The sequence below is a fragment of the Canis lupus genome, chromosome 37 (genome assembly GCF_003254725.2).
Source record: "Canis lupus dingo isolate Sandy chromosome 37, ASM325472v2, whole genome shotgun sequence".
Lineage (NCBI taxonomy): Eukaryota > Metazoa > Chordata > Mammalia > Carnivora > Canidae > Canis > Canis lupus.
In genome coordinates this window covers 29668807-29682677 of record NC_064279.1, presented here as the reverse complement: position 1 = coordinate 29682677, position 13871 = coordinate 29668807, and the positions used below count along the sequence as shown (strand labels likewise).

General features: G+C 37.6%; 1 long non-coding RNA gene across 1 annotated transcript in view; it reads right to left on the bottom strand.

Annotated features, from left to right (window-relative positions):
- Positions 1 to 2436, bottom strand: part of LOC125754501 (uncharacterized) — a 29053-nt gene extending 26617 nt beyond the window's left edge. Inside the window, exons 1-2 of the long non-coding RNA XR_007408887.1 lie at positions 1453 to 2436; positions 358 to 483 (exon numbers count right to left, since the gene is read on the bottom strand). This is a non-coding gene — a long non-coding RNA (uncharacterized LOC125754501). The remainder of the gene's footprint in view (positions 1 to 357; positions 484 to 1452) is intronic.
- Between the last annotated feature and the right edge of the window lie 11435 nt (positions 2437 to 13871).

The following is a 13871-nucleotide window of genomic DNA, read 5'->3' as shown; positions in this document are numbered from 1 at the left end:
AGAGGAAAGGGAAAGAGATGGTGGGCAGATAAGAACAAGTAACCACTTCAAATTCTCCCTATATATCTCTGACCCTTAGTTTCAGGGAAAAGGTAAATCAATTATCTATTGAATAATTTGGATTAAAAAAAATTACCTGTGATATAGTCAATAAATATTTGAAGGAGCAAATTATTTAATTAAAAAGCCCTTCAGAGCCCAAAAGCACACCATAATTTCAATGAAGTCCGTTCTAGGAGAAGGAGGATGTGAACTGGATAGGAAGGCCATGGCCAGTGCTCTTACCCCTGAAGTCCCATCTCTCCTTTGTTGCAAGGATCATGTCCTGTGAAGAGTCAGGCCCTGATGAATGCTTACCGGTCAGACCACAACAAGTAGTCAACAACACGCTTCTCTGATGCAAGCTCTTCTCATGATGGGCTGCATACTGTGATGTCACTTTGGCCATGGTCCATAGCAGAAGAAATTGCAGGCTAAGAAAGTCTGAGATGAGCAATAATACATAAGATGCTGAGCTAGTATCTGGCATATAGTTAAGAGCTCAGTAAACTGTAGCTCCTTCTTCTACAAAGCTATGGAATTATCATAATTTACTCTTGGGCAGCAGTTGGTCTGTATGACATCATAGCCAGGGCAGGTTGTGAAGTATGCCTTTGCTATCACCATCTGTGAGTGCAAAGTATCTTTCTGGTAGAGATGGTCTTGGGAACAATGTTTTTACCACTAATTCTAGTTTGGGGGATTCACTGCCTCCACACACTCATCTGATAAGTCATTAGAGCAAGAATACATTTTTAATCTTTTGTTCTTTTGATCATGTTTTGCAAACTTTAAAAAAAAAAATGTAAGCCAGTCACAGAAGAACTGATATTGTATGATTTCACATGAGTTACCTAAAATAGTCAAACTCACGGAAGGGAAGAATGGAATGATTGTTACCAGGGGCTAGAGGAAGGGAAAATGGAGAAGAATTGTTCGACTGATATACACTTTCAGCTATGCAAGATGGGTAAGTTTAGAGGTTGGTTCTAGTGCATAAGGTCTATGGTCAACAACACTATAATGTACACTTCAATTGTGGGACAGTAGAGATCTCATGTTAATTGTTCTTATGCTCCCTGATCCCCAGCACAAACACACACACACACACACACACAACAACAACAACAACAACAAAGGGACTCAAGGAAACAAGCAGAGGTGTGGATATGTCTACTACCTTCATTGTGGTTATGGTTTCATGGGTGTACGCATATGTCCAAACTCATTAAATTGTATACATTAAATGTTTACAGCTTTGTATATCAATTATACTTCAATAAGGCAATTAAAAAATGAGTTCAAATGCCTTTTAAAAAAAGAGTTAAGTACCTAAGGTTATATCTAGATCCCCATACTAGACAGCTATTCTTATATTATTATTTTGGATCATATTTTTAGGTTGCAACTCACCTAGTTCCGTACTGGACTTGCCCTTTGATGATTTTCCAAAATATCTACCTGTTTTCAGGTACTCTTCTTGTGAACCCTTTTCCAATGATCTCTCCATCTGATAGCTCAGATTCCCAATTCATTCTTGAGGCTATTGTTCTCCAAATGTCAGAAATAAAAAAATTATGTCCATTTCCCACCATCAAGCAACTTGTCAACAGTATATCTCTATCTATGAGAAACAAGTTAATAATAACACAAACATAGTACAGCATTATATATAGGAAATTGGAGGCAATCCAAATATTCTTCGATGTCTGTTTAGTCTACCCAGGCTTGAAGTTGTCAGGAAGATATGTCACTCAGTCTCAGACCCTCCTGCAGCTGTGAGGAGGGTGCTCACCAGACAGTCTCCAGCTGTCAGCAGCATTAGGCTCTGCACGGACATAAGAGCTTTTTGCACAAAGATATATTTTCCCAGACCCACCTGCATTTGACCCAGGGCAGAACACTCTGATGGTGAATACTCACTCCAGAGCCCCCATCTACTTGCCGAGACTTTATCAGGTCTGCATCTGTTCAGCTTTACCCTCTGCCCAATTCTTCCATTTCTCTTCTCTTCTCTTCTCTTCTCTTCTCTTCTCTTCTCTTCTCTTCTCTTCTCTTCTCTTCTCTTCTCTCCTCTCCTCTCCTCTCCTCTCCTCTCCTCTCCTCTCCTCTCCTCTCCTCTCCTCTCCTCTCCTCTCCTCTCCTCTCCTCTCTTCTCTTCTCTTCTCTTCTCTTCTCTTCTCTTCTTTCTCCTCTTCTCTTCTCTTCTCTTCTCTTCTCTTCTCTTCTCTTCTCTTCTCTTCTCTGGCTTTGATGCCTATTTTTTTCACTCCTCACTCCCACTCAGTGTCTGTTTCTGTGGAAAGCAACTGTAGCAAACCCCAGTCCTCTAAGCCACCTAAGCAAATCACCATACATGAATAATCCCTGTAATTTCCAGTAACAGATAAGTTTAATGAGATTCTATTATTTTAAAAAGGCAGTTTAATAATTCCTATAGTATCTGCTATGTGAACATCTTATCCAGATTTGGTAGTATGGCATCTGTTTGGTAAGTCAATTCTAGTTTTTCAGTGTAGAAATCTTAAGAGGGTAAACCATAAGGGATGGTACAACTCGCATTTGTACTTGCATACTGTGTGATGCAAAACAAACAAATATTCAAAACATGGCTGTATCTTTTGAGTGATGATTAGAAACACAGATTCATCATCTTCATTATCAGTGTATATTTCAGTCAAATGTCTTAAGAGCCATAATTGCAAAGGAAAGCTCAAATGCCTTTACCCATATTTCTGTAATGATCTTTGTCCAAATATCACCCCAGAGCAACATATTATTTCTGCTAGGAATCTAATGTATTGTTTCCAATTTTCCATAATGAGTACGGAAGTGATCATGTTAAGGCTGAACAGTTTGCCCATCACTGCAATGTAAGCCAAACCCATCACAATAAACATAACTATAGTAAAAAAGAAAAAATCCAATGAGGAAAAATGATTTGGAAGCCATGGGTTGTTTATTTCATTAAAAAGAGCTTATCTTTAAAGCAAAGGATCCATGAGATCACAGGCTTTGGCCACTTAGGAATTCCTTTTCAGAAAGCTTTTGAATTGGTTTCATTGTATTATTTAGCTTCTGTAATTCTCTATGCCAACTCTGGCAGCCTGATGGTGCTTCTAAACACTTATTTCACTGTGATGATCACTGTCAATAATAATAAGGAAATAATGGTAATCATTTATGTGGGGCTGTGCAATTTATATTTTCACAAATATCACATCATTTGATTTTTTTTTTTTTTTTGGCCTTGGAAGTCATCAAGCTCCTTGCTTGTCTCAACACCACACTTACCCAAAAAAGTGATAAAAGTATCCTTCACGTTCATTCAGTTTTTCTAGATCATGCTGCCCTGCTTCCTTCCCAGAACTACCACAGGACTCAATAAAGCACAATTTATTCTTGCAGTCATTAACCTCCTGGCATTACAACCCAAAGGGTATACTGAGTGTCGTCATCTAGATAAGCCTAAACAGGGCAGACCTCTTTTGTTGGAGAAAGGAGAGTAGCTTCTAACTCTTTTCTGTTTACTATTGTTGAGTTTATTATAGGAGCTTGAACCACATTTCACCACCTTCCTTAACCCAACTACCCACTTTTTATTCAGGATGCCCTGCCAAGGGCTTTCTATATAAAGATTCCTGGATGCAATGCCCCAGAGTTGCCCTGTTATGTTGTCAATCCATCTCCCCATACACTGTTGACATTTAGTGTGGTAAATATTAACTGTCCACACCATTGGCAGACCAAAGAGCAAACTATACTGTGAAAAACATATTGCTTTTGCCATTCTCTTCCTGGATGATGAATGTTGTAAAGAAGTAAATAAGTTTATTATTTGTCACTTGGTGCATTATGAAGAGATATAAATCAATAATTTAGTAGACAAATATTAAATTTTAAAAATATGTAAAAGTTTCATCTCTCTTGTGGATTTATTACACTTGGTGAGTGGTTTTTTGGGAGGTGGATTTCAACTGACTTAAAAATGAAAAATTTTCAGGAAAAAACAAGGTTGTACCTAAAGATAGAAATGGAGAAACGTCCCACAAATGCATATAATATGCAATTTAGGTAGGAATGATGAAACCTCCTAAGTGCATATCCTGATTAGCTGTCCTTAGCGTCTAGGATAGAAGTCCCTCCAGGTGTCTAGACTCTCTGAAACATTCTCCCCATTGACGTTATTTGTTTTCTTCCCCTACCCAACTTGCTTCTCTTATTCTCGTCCTTAACTACGCCCTCTGGAACACCATTTCACCATCAGCAAACCCAAACGATACAACCTTAAGTTCTTCGTGACACATTCTTCTCAATTACTGCATTTAAATGAAACACAGCATGCCTGCAAGACTCTACTCCCCATCCTGTCTTCTTTCTTGGAATGCAGCCTTCTCACTGCCCATGGTAGTAGAAAAGGGAGGCTGACTTTCCCCTCCCCAGGGTATTGCATGGATGAGGTTTCTGTGATTTGTCCTGCATAACTGACCACGCAGACCTGCAGCACACAGGCAGGTTAAGGAATGATGTTTCTGAGACTCATGCTGCATAAGTGACCTCGGGAGCCTGGTTCGTTGACATTAGCTGGCTTCCGGGTCAGAATTGGCCCTTCTGGTCTGGATGCCATGAGCTGCAAATTCTGCCTTATATTCCCTCCAATTCCAGGCTGGGTTGACCCCCCGGAATGGAATCTGGGAGGGGAGGCAAGCACACGTAGCCCAGGCTTCTTGAAGGTGTAAAGACATGATAACATAGAAATGCACTCCAAACTGCATGTAGGTGAACAGATGTTTAACTTCAAACCCCGCCACTTTCCCTATAAATACAGACCTTATAGGGTTGGTCAATTGGAAGTCTCACCTGGTGGGAGGATGCCCCGCTCTGTCTTCTCCATCAGGACCCCAGCCTGGCTGTATCCACAGGGCTTCCCCAGCTAATGATGTGTGATGTCAGAAGTACCTGATTTGATGTAACTCTGTCTTATGCTCCTTTACTGCTTACTATTGCCCTCATCTATGCATAGATTTCCCTTTTCTTCTGTTTCTATTAGATTTTTGTAATATCAATAAAGTGTTTCTTCCCCTTCAAAATCAAGAGTATAGCTGTCATGAATCTTTTCTTTCGAATACCCAAGAAGGTTTTCAATTCTTCCTCCACCTTCATGTGAAACCTCGCATTCTGAAGGCACCTGGGTGGCTCAATTGGTTAAGCATCTGCCTTCAGCTCAGGTCATGATCCTGGAGTCCTAGGATCAGGATCCACATCAGGCTTCCAGCTCTGTGGGGAGTCTTTGCCCCTCCCCTCTGCTCATGCTCTTTCTCTCTCAAATATATAAAATAAAATCCTAAAGAAATACAACCCTATATTCTTTTGATGCTCATGCCACCAATTATCCCTTAATTGGGGTGTGTGCCTTGCCAACAGTTTTCTTCCAAATGCCAATTCTTGCCATTTCCCTGGATTCTTTGATCAATCTGTGGCAATGACTTTTGGGGGGGGGGGCAGCCAAGTGTCATTTGAAATTAAACAATTTTCTTAAAAAACAGTATACACTATTTTCAGACAGCAAGGCCTTCAAAGCTTTTACTTCTCCCAATTCTCTCATTGAAATGATCAGTATAAATTGTATAACTACTGCTTTTCAGTTGGATTTGGAATCTGCACAGTATCAAAGTGAGCACGCAAGTACACACACACACATGCATAGACACATCCAGCTGTTAGGAGCTACCCAGTTAACTCAGACTGTAAATATTTATTTACAAATTCAGATCTTTCCCATGGACTCTCTCCATAATCATATGGTAGAGTACAAGGGCTTTCATGATATTCAGTGATTTTTGGCAGCAGCTATTCCCAGTCTTTAGAGGATGCCAGATCCCTGGCATTATAAGGAGAGTTCTGGCCTTATATACAAGAAATCCAAGTCTTCATGATACCAGAGTTTAATACAGCTAGAAGCTTTATATATAATATACACAGAATCTCTATCTTGCCTTCAGACTGAACAACTGTTTTCCCCCCTTGTGGTGTGTTGAAAAACTGCCATAACTACATGGACAGCTATAGAGACTCACACTCAAAATCAAAACAGACAAACCAATTAAATACATTTCACAAACAACTTTCAAAATGAGTCTAATCTACCAAAATACACAATGAATTGACTTAGATACCCACATAGTGACAATGACATTTTTTTCTGATTAAGAGAGCTATCTTTTTTGTTGTTGTCATTATTGTAGTTGAAAACAATGAAATCTTGCCATTTGCAGTGACATGGCTGGAACTAGAGGGTATTATGCTAAGCAAAGTAAGTCAGAAGACAAATTCCATATGATCTCACTCATATGTAGAATTTAAGAAACAAAACAGATGAACATGAAGGAAGGGAAGGAAAAATAAAATAAGATGAAAATGGAGAGGGATGCAAACTATAAGAGATGTTAAACTCTAGCAAACAAACTGAGGATCGCTGGAGGGAGAGTAGGATAACTGGGTGATGGCCATTAAGGAGGGCACTTTATATAATGAGAGCACTGGGTGTTATATGCAACTGATGAATCACTAAATTCTACCTCTGAAATGAGTAATACACCATATGTAAATTGAATTTTTAAAAAAGAAAGAAATACTTGATTTTAGGCCTGTAAGTGCTCCTGGAAAAGACAATAGGCTTTATACATTTTTTCAACCGAATCCTTGCCAAATGCACTAGCCAAGGAACCATGACTTCTAGCTAAAGTGATGGGGTCTCCTGGTCCTGGCTTAGTTATTTATGAAACTAATGACAGGACCCTCCCTGAGCCTCATGCATAGAAAAAAAGAGTACAGATCTCATTCTCTTTCCTCACACAACTCTTATAAGGATCAAAGGAGATCCAATTGCAGGAAGTGTTTGGGAAACTCTAAAGTGCCTAAAGATAGTTGGTAACCATCCTTTGGATTCTTATGCAGACTTCCTGGGTGACTTATGCAAAGGGTCCTTTTGTAATAAAAAAAAAAATTCAAAACACAAACACCCCACTTTGCAGAGCTATAAATCTGAATTTCTACACCAGATTTCCTTAAAGCAACATGTCTCTGTTTTCAATTTGTGTCAATGACTTTTAACACAGTGGCTTCTCAGTTTCTTAACCTCTTCATGTCTAACAACCTTCTTCTCAATTCTATTCAGGCCAGTTACTCTCAGTCATAACCTACATCCTGCAATCACCAGGAAGTTTCCTCTCTCTGAAATTAGAAAAAAATAAAAATCAAGTACTCCCCTCTCTGACAATAGTCACATCTCCATTCAGCTTTCTCATTCACTACTCCAAAGATCTTGGTTCTTATGAGAACCCCTAATACATAAACATTTATGATTCCTTTATATACTTTAACCTCTTTCTGTTTTCACTTTCTTCCCTCTGTGGTTTAGAAGGCAAGATCCTTTTGTCAATCACAGTGTTGGATGTATTTATTGCACACCTCCAGATTCATCATCTATGCTTCTTTGTCTTTCTCTATTCCTTAAGCAGCAACAAATAAAAGATGATGGGGGATAAAGAAGCTAATGATAAAGACAAAATTATTTATTTATTTATTTATTTATTTATTTATTTATTTATTTATTCATTCATGGGGGACACAGACACACACATACACACAGAGGCAGAAATGCAGGCAGAAGGAAAGCACGCTCCCAATGGAGGACTTGATCTCAGAATCCTGGGATCATGACCCAACCAAAGGCAGATGCTCAACTACTGAGCCACCCAGGTGCCTCAAGACAAAGTTTTTTAATGATGGAACTAAGATTTTTTAAACCGTGGATTGAAAATGACTAACAAGGATACAAGTATTATATGCCTTGACTATATAGAAATTATAACAACTAAAAAAAAAAAACTGGAGAAGAGGAAAAGACATTGAAGACAAAAATTAAATTTTCTGATGCCTCATCTGTTATAGTTGTGTAAACAAGGAAACCATTTAAAGCCAACAAATCAAATAATTAAACTATAAGAATATTTAATAGTGTAAAATCAAGTAGTAAGAAGGATAAGATAGTACTATTTGTGGAGGCTGAGAAAATTAAGGCCATTCCACTTTAAGTTCAGCTTTAGCACAAGTCCAGCCATCCCAGACCCCAGGGAATAAGAGCTGAACTTTACCTTACTTCAGTTACAGGAAGAAAACAGTTTACAGCTTAACGTCCTAGAAAGCCCCATATTAGAATAAGAACAGAGCCCAAGCCAAGGGCAGGAAGCCCCTATTAGAGTAAGAACAGAGCTCAATGCCCTTGAAGGCCCCATATCAATATGTAAACAGAACTTGAGGAATTGCTCCACCCCTTCTGGAGGTTCCCTAGACCAGGCCATAAAACTAAGCTAAATCCCACCTCGGGATCCAAGTCGCTGCTCTGCTGGGTCGGTTATACTTGGTTGGACCCAAGCTCCAGCTTGTAAATAAACCCTCGTGTGTTTGCATCGGTGTTGGCTCTTGGTGGTTTCTCGGATTCGCGATCTTGGGCACACCACTAGTGACTAGAACCAGATGGCACTCATACATGAATAGACAGCTCACCTATGAACCAGAATAGCAAGTCCAGAACCAGACTGCAATACATATAAGAATTCAGTACATGGTAAATCGGGACCTTCAGATCACTAGCAAAATGTTTAGGTTTCACTCTGATGATATACATTTATTTTACTGTATTTCTAGAAGAATGTTTTGAACTACATGATTAAAAATCACAGAAAATAATCAAATACTTGAAACATTTTCAAGGTGAGAAAAATGTTGCAAAGGAAAATAAGACTTGCTATAACATAAAATGAGGGAAATTTTTTTTTTATGATTTTATTTATTCATTCATGAGAGATACACTGAGAGGGGCAGAGACACAGGCAGAGACAGAAGCAGGCTCCATGCAGGGAGCCCAACGTGGGACTCGATCCCTGGTCTCCAGGATCAGGCCCTGGGCTGAAGGCAGCACTAAACCGCTGAGCCACCCGAGCTGCCCAAAATGAGGGAAACTTGTTCAATTTGGGATCAGCAAAATCTTCCCTAAATAAATGATTTCTAAGCTGATCTACAAGTTTCTATAGAGGGAAAGAGCATTGTGCATCCAGGAACTGAGGTATAGCTCCAGAAAAAGCAGCGAGAACAAGAGTGGTCTGTGATGAAGCTGCAGAGGTAGACATGGGTCAGACAAGGCAGGACCTCCGAGGACCTTTCCACATGAAAGGCTTTGTCTTAAGAACAGTATGAAGCTATGAATGGATATGATGGGAACTGTGATCAGATTGAAAAGATCACTCTAACTACAACTTGGAGACAGATTGGAGGGCACAAGAACAGACATAAAGTATTGTAGCTGTACAGGCAAGTGGTGATTATAGTTTGGGTTGGGTTGATGGCCACAGAGATAGAAAGAAATGAATAAATCTGATAGTTTCCATGACTTGCCAAAGCTACTGAGGCTATATATTTGTTGCTTTATTTTCATGTAAGTGGGGAATGGGGAAGAAATCTTATCGGATAAAACATTAACATCTTGAACCAAGGAAAACTCATGGTATGTTCTTTAGAATATTATTGAATCATACCAGACATAGAAAAACACCCTATCCCAAAATTGTATTACTTTTAATCATGTGCCATATCTTGGTGTCTTATTAATGCTACCCATGATATTCCAGCAAAATTATTTAAGCTAATGGAGCCCCTGCTGTCTTCAACACATAATTTTCAAGATGGCCCTGGGCGAGGACAGCCTGCAAAATGAAAGAAGAGAGCTGAAAGGTAGGCTGGAAAGTTTTATGAGCCAGGCTTAGAAGGGCACATATCACTTTCATCACAAATCCACTGTCCAGAACCAAGTCACAATGTCCCATCTGATGGAAAAAGTGGCTAGGAACCCTTTTTCATTATAGAAGACCACAAATCTGGTGGAGCATTATCTAAACTCTGCTTCCCCCAAATCATTTTTGTACTATTGGAAAATAGATGTATAATTACCATATTGAAAGGCATTAAATATCCATTTCTAATTCAATCTGAATTCAGGAAACTTTCAATTAAAAACTGGTAGTTTGCATATCCACATAAATGAATGCATGCAATTATTGGAGTCCCTGCCAAAACCTTATGTAATGCTAATGTGTTACATTTCCAGGCTTATCATCTGATATTTCTTATCTTACCTATAATTTTTCTTTGGCCAGTATGCAGAAGCAGCAAAAATCTCACAGTAAGTATATTCAAGATTCTTAGCTGGCAATAATAGTCTACCCTCTGGCCTCAGTGGTTCCCATCTCTCCCACATGCAAAAGACCCTCATTTCCCTCCAAAGATCATCAGAATCTCATCCTATTATAGTCTCTGGCTCATGACTGATGTTTAGGATCTTGTTATCTGCATCAGCACAGGTGTCGATGAGACTCTTCACTGTGCTTCTGTAAGTACAGCTCTTCTACTGAAGCTGTCCATCTCAGCCCTGAGAACTTAAGAAACAGGTTCTCTGCTCTCCATACCCTCAACGTGCGATGCTGAAACATGCTGGAACTGCAGTAGACATTCATTCCTATTCAAAAGAGAGGGGGAAGACTAGAAGCATGTTGCAGTCACTGACCCATAGTAATTCTAAAATCTAGCTAGGTGCATGTTACTCTGTCTTCAGCTAGTGCTCAGTTCTTCTCGTTCAGGGTGATTCTTGGTATCTCTTAGCTTTGCCCTCTGGTCTCTTGGCTCTGTTTTTCTGAGTCATCTTCTCGTTTTTATAAGAAAGGTCTGGGTTTTCAACTGAGTAGTTTGCTCAGCCTTCTCAATAACCATAAAAGCTTTGGGGCATTAAAGGCTCTTTTCATTTTGAACCCTCTTGCTTTTTTTGTCAGAGCAAGAAGGAAGTACCTAATTTTTTTTAATTTGATATTTTCAAAAAGTGTATTAAAGTAGTTATCACAGGGAAAAGACTATTAGATTTCCAAGCCCTTATTTCAAAGTTTAGTGTTATTTATCATTTGTATTTCATACAAGTAAAAAGTGTAATTTCTTCCTTCTATAAATTATGAATTATTTAGATACACAAAAATATAAAGATATTATTGCTTATTTGCCACTCATTTTAACAAATATTTATATAAATATAGATAGGACCATCCTCTATTTGTCTTCCTAACTTAATTTCTTGCTTTCCTCATGCACAGTATATCTTAGTAGTTAAAGCTGAAATGATTACATTCCAGATTTCCTTCTTCCAAGCTGTGTAGTCTTGCACAAACTATTTAATCTTTTTGTGTCTGTTTCCTTAATTATTACATGAGAATAATAACATTTACTAAGTAAATTCATTTATGGAATGAATATGTGTGTGTGTGTGTGTGTGTGTGTGTATATATAATTTAATATATATATACACACGGCACTGGCACTCAAAAGGTATCATATAGGTGTTAGCTGTTGTTAGTTTTCAATGATTAGGATAGCTAAATGTTCTTGATCTGGCTCTATTAATGAGCTAGGAATTCCTCTCCCAAATAGTCAACAGGAAGCAGGAATGGAGCAAGTTCACTTGTCCTTTACCACTCATTTTTCCCAGTCCTACACTTCATAGTCTACTGAAAGGTGTTACTTACCCCCATTGAATGGTTAGAATAATTTCTGAAGCCATTCTTAGTGTAAAAGAGGAAAGTTGAAGCTCTCACTAACTTGTACTCACCCAGAAGACCCAAAGGGAATATAACCCTGACTCAGGGTCATTAGTCTCTATCCACCCCCCTTAGGATGATCTGTCCTTTCCCCAAGGAGAGAATTTAGTCCCTAAATCCTAGCAAATACTGATAGTGCTCCATTCGGATTCTCTTAGATCCTTTTGAAAGGTTTTGTGTACATATTCTCCAGTTTCCATGGGCTTTTCTTTTAAAGACATGTACCTGGGATTCCATTCAGAGGAAGGGTCCCATGGGAACTACAAAGGCTTTTTACCAGAACTGGTAGAAAGCTTGCCTAAGAGTTGATTCTTCTAGATGGCATGGCTATTACTGAGTGGACCAGATTGATTGCCTTGTAGTTGGACAAACTGCAATCTATGTTCAAGGTATCAGGCTGAAGCTGAGACTGTTGAGATGGCACCCCTTACTTGGCTTCTTCTCTTCTCTTTCCTGTTTCTCTCCACTTTCTTACCCATGAATCCTGGGAACACTTTCTTAATTAATCACTTACACAAACAAATCCCTTTCTTGGGTGTCTTCTTTTGGAAAATCTGACCTCAAATACTCCATAAGGGATCTTGGGCAAGCAACTTAATCATTATGTTGAATCCAGTTTCCTCACTTGGAAAATAAGGATGACAAAAGGGTAATTAGAAGGAATGATATGAAATATAATGTATAAAGAACACAGTGCACTGCCTCACCCATGGTTAGGACTAACAAAATGTTAACCACTAATTTTGTGGCAAAGCACTTAAAGGTTATTGAGCTTAAATGTGAATCCCAGGTTTCTTTTGCTCAAAATTATTAGTATTCGAAATTTTCTGACCTTTTCTATGATAACAAATAGCTTCTAGCAGTATGTTACCTTGTAGGTATTTCTGAAAAATATAAACACACTTAATCGGTCTTTTCAAGATAAAGATGACATTTTAACAGAAGAGAAAAACATGTAACAGAAAAATCATTTTGAAAAAACAACATTTGAAATATTTTTGTCATAATGCTAAAAGTAATGTGAAATATCACTTATAAAAATTTTCCCATCTGAATACTTAGAAACTTGGAACAGAATTTTCTGTTTTACAATTTTCCAAAGAGTTTTAGTGGATTCGTCACTCAATTTTAAAAATATAAAAATGTAATTCCTTCTGATAAGTGCTCAAGAACAATTGATTGACATCGTGGATGAAAGAAATTTACTTTGGAATTTAAAACAGACAAACAAAAACAAAAACCTTTGTCTAATTTCATGTGAAGATTAAAGGGAACATTGTTATGTAGCAAGCACAATCAATAATGTGGTTTTCACCCCTTTTGTATCTAAATTTCTCCATGCGATATAATTTTTAGCTGTACATTCATTAAAATCATTATTAGATAAATTTCCAGATTTAAGTTGCTATCAAAATCATTATTCCAAGATTTTAAAAAAGATATATTTAATCCTATTGCTTTCACTTAAATATACTTAATATTATTTTAGTGAGAAAAAAATTCTTCTATAACATAAAATATAATTTAATGTATCATAAATATTGTATTTAATCTTCATCCAGTTCTTACTAAATCTAGCGGTTGTATAAGGTTTATAATTTTAATATGGTTATATAAATGTCACTCACAAATTATTTATACAGGTAGTTGAATTATTTATACAGGTAGATAAAGACAAAAACATGTACATAAAGGTTTTTTTAATCCCTCAAATTTCATGTGATCAGAAGTTTGGTGAACTAGACTGTTTCTAATGTTCTAAAACAATGATCTAAACACACCAGTGAAAAAGCAGGAATTGTCAGAGGGATCATAAAACAAAATTCAACTACACTTTTCTAAAAGAAATCCACTTTAAACACAGAAACTTAAAATAGTCTAAAAATAAAGCAATGGAGAGAGATATGTCATGGTGACACTAATCAAAAGAAGTCTGGATTAACTATGCTACTTTTAGGCAAAGCAGACATTAGAACAAGAAAAAACATTAGGAGTAAGATGGTATTACATAATGATAAAGGAGTCAGTTCTCCAAGATTATATAATAATTCTAAATTTATATACACCTAAAACAAAGAATCAAAACATTTGAAGCAAAATTGATTGTACTGAAAGAAAAAAAAAGACAAATCCACT